Raw genomic sequence first — 3,622 nt, forward strand, 5'->3', positions numbered from 1 at the left:
ATCCATCATCCATCCATCCATCCATCCATCCATCCATTGGTTTCAATGTAGATTATTTACTTATTCTGTATAATAATTGTAAAAATTGAAGGTAACTTCACAGATTTTGCCTTTCAGGCTCTTTTCGGAACCCAAACCCCCATAAAAAACGAAGGTCCCCTTTATTCCATTTTTATTCACAAACTGATCAGAACTAATTCTTTAGAATTTCTGGTGCTCCAACCTCACAGCCAAACTGAGACAATAAAACTCAGATCTGATCCTGAGAACCCAAAGCCTCAGAGCTGAGACATATCAGCTTCATCTCCTTCCAACCTGCTGACAGGAACCAGATTTACTTAATAACCTTCACAATGTTCACCGGAGAACTTCCAGGAAGCGTTTTGTGAAAGTGTCGTGATGCCACGGCAGCCTCAGCCTCTCTGTTCCTCAGTGAGAAGGAAAAAACGGTTCTCCGTTTTTCAACCCAAAGTACCGGCAGGTTCTGTTGAAAAAGTCCAGCTGGGACTGAAGCTAACCTGAAGAGAACCAGTTTCTTTTGTTTCATCAAGTTTAGGATTCGACCCAACTGAGTCAAAGTGAGACGGCTCCATTTTCAGGTGTTTTAAATAATGTGAAAATTGCCTTTCTGATCCTGTGACATTTTTGTTGCTGTTCTGCCATTTGGGGTCTGACACACGTTGGACCGTCTCGCTGCAGAACCACTGAATTCATCGTCTCTCCCAGCTGATCTTGTCTTGATTCAGATTTACTTTGTGGCCCTTCAGGACTGAGGTCACTTCGTCTACGTCCAGCCTGAGTTGGCGCTCAGCATGTGGAGTTTTGCTTTTGTTGTTGAAAGGGGTTGGCTGGTCTGAGTCTGGACTTGATTTGACCTCTTGACCTTTTGCTCTGATCTTCCTGTTCTGCAGCACAGTGATGCTGCATTTATGCTTCTGCAGATCTGATTTTTTCTTTGTTTTTTTAGTTAAATGAGTTTTGGTGATAATTTTCAGTAATTTCATTTTGTCAATTTGTAACCCTATTAATCTGACTTGATTCCCATTTCATCATTTTATACATACATTTCTTTTTGTCTTTCATTAGTGGCTTGATCAATGTCAGTATTTAAAGAGTTTAAATATGGAATAATTTAGCTGTGAATTTTGTTGTGTTCATTTTTTAGTTTTGATAAGAAATCAGCATCAATTATTGCTCCTTGTGTGAAAAGTTTTCCTGTCGTTTGTCTGAATTTATTCCTATTATTGCAGAAAATCTGTTCTGGTCAAAATCCAGAATATTTAGTTTTATTAATAACTTAATTAATAAATGATTGATTACAAATATGAATGATTACCTGAGCCTGATATGAGTTCAGATTCCCAGCACGTTTTATATTTTACTTAAAGTTCTTCATGTAAACCAACTAAACTGATTATTTAGTGTTTTGTAAAATGTAAATCCCAGTTCCAGCTTCCCAACATCTCCCAGTCTTCCCAGTCTTCCCAGTCTGCTCTCTGTGTAAGATTTTTATATTACATTGTAACCAGCTGGGGAAGAGATAGAGGGGAGTTCCCATGGTGCTTTGCAGGTTGTTGTTCCTCATTACCCTTCATCGTGTTCTGCTTTCCTTCAGAGTTTGACCGCCACACCTTCCTGACGCTGATGGCGCCAGGAGGTCAAAGTTCATGAACTGTGGGAGTGGAGTTTTATATTGGAAATAAATTAAAATGCGACAGTTTATCAGACAACATGTTCACCTCATCATGACTGATAATATCTGCTCATGTTAAATATGGATTGTTCAGCTGGAATATTTTTTGCCTATAATTTAACTTTCAGTAAGAATCTGAGTAGAAAAATAAAAAGCAAGAGGCATTAAATATTTCAATTAAAATAATTCAGTTTTCCATAAAGCTTTGAGTTATGTTAACGTACATTAAATTATTAAGTAATTACAGGATAATTAGTTGGCTGCACAGTGGTGCAGTGGGTAGAGCTGCTGCCTTGCAGCAAGAAGGTTCTGGGTTCGATTCCCGGTCTTTCTGCATGGAGTCTCCATGTTCTCCCTGCATGGTGGGTTTTCTCCAGGTACTCCGGTTTCATCACACAGTCCAGAATCATGACTGTCAGGTTAACTGGCCTCTCCAAATTGTCCCTAGGTGTGAGTGTGTGTGTGCATGGTTGTGTGTCCTGTGTCTCTGTGTTGCCCTGCGACATACAGGTGACCTGTCCAGGTGACCCCCCCCCTCACCTGCAACGTTAGCTGGAGAGGCAGCAGCACCCTCTGACCCCACTGAAGGAAAAGGGTGTAAGAAAATGGATGGATGTATAAAGTTAACTAAAATGTGCATTAGTAACAATTAGTTAATTTAATGCAAACTAAAATTTTCAAATATAACATCAGATTTTTCAGTGTGAGAAACGACGTGTTTGTGGATGCACTGCTGGACGGCGGTGGTGGTATGGTGCTGAGGGAACAGCTGCTCAGCATCGTTCCAGGAGAACAGCATTAAAATAACAAGTTCCAGATCCAAATGGTTCCTGCCCTGAAATATAAAAATATTTTTATATTTCTGTAGAATTACAGACAAAGAACGTCCTGAACCTTGAATGAGAAGAAATCTGTGAAAGAGTCACATATTTAAGAAATGAATAATAGTAATAATCTTAATATTAATCTGGGACTATCTCCAGAAATCGCAATTAAAAAATGAAATATTTATTCTGGTTATAGTCTATTTGCTCCTTCGGTAGAAACCAAAGACAATTATCTCCTGTCAGATGTAAACTGAAAATATGACAAATATTTTTCACATGGCAGCTGAAAGAATAAAGAAATATAATTGGATGTTGAACCGAATATTCTGAGGCTACAAGCTTGAAATATTTTTAATGTCTTTTTCTTAAATCCGACTCTTCTGTTCGTCTCTGCCTCTTTCTGGTTGTGATTGGTTCTTTTCCACCCCAGGAGTGCTCTGATTGGATGACAGAGATCTGCCTGTGATTGGCTAGCAGCTCATTGAGATGCTGCTACACTGTGGGGAGCCACTACATGCGGGCGATTGTTTATTGGCTCAGGCTGGTGGCACAAAGACGTCACAGTGCAGCTACCACGTGGGTGACCGTCTCACAAACACAAGCTACAGTAGTAAACATGCTAATGTACGTTGTGGACTAGCAGACCGACAGTTTTTGCATCAGGACTCATAAAGAATGATTCTCCACCGTCAGGGGGGAACCTGTACAGGTGATGTCAGGTATCCTGATCGTGTTTGTAGAACTAAAATTTACAGATTTCCAAAATCTGAAACGGAAAGTCTTGCTTGGATCAAAGCTTGTGCACGACCGCATTAGCAGCTCAACCGTCGTAGGATCAATAAGAACAAAGTGTCTGCTGGTGTAAGTATTATTGCTTTGCTTTCTTTGTGTTTAGTGAAAAAAATAAAGTCAATAATAAACATCCATTATGAAAACCTTTTAGCCAAGTACAGCATAATGGCAGTACCGATACAACTTCTACAYCCTGAAGCCTGTCTGTTACAGCCTTACGTTAGCTGAACAGATCAATATGCAATGTGTACCGAATCTGACATACATTAAAGATTTTATTTCACCTGGAAAGGCTTTTTACTAAACTGTA

General features: G+C 39.5%; 1 protein-coding gene across 8 annotated transcripts in view; it reads right to left on the bottom strand.

Annotated features, from left to right (window-relative positions):
* Positions 1-3,622, bottom strand: part of LOC103477421 (helicase with zinc finger domain 2) — a 54,785-nt gene that overhangs the window by 49,060 nt on the left and 2,103 nt on the right. The gene's annotated exons all lie outside the window — the stretch shown is intronic.

This window comes from Poecilia reticulata, linkage group LG15 (assembly GCF_000633615.1).
Source record: "Poecilia reticulata strain Guanapo linkage group LG15, Guppy_female_1.0+MT, whole genome shotgun sequence".
Taxonomy (NCBI): domain Eukaryota; kingdom Metazoa; phylum Chordata; class Actinopteri; order Cyprinodontiformes; family Poeciliidae; genus Poecilia; species Poecilia reticulata.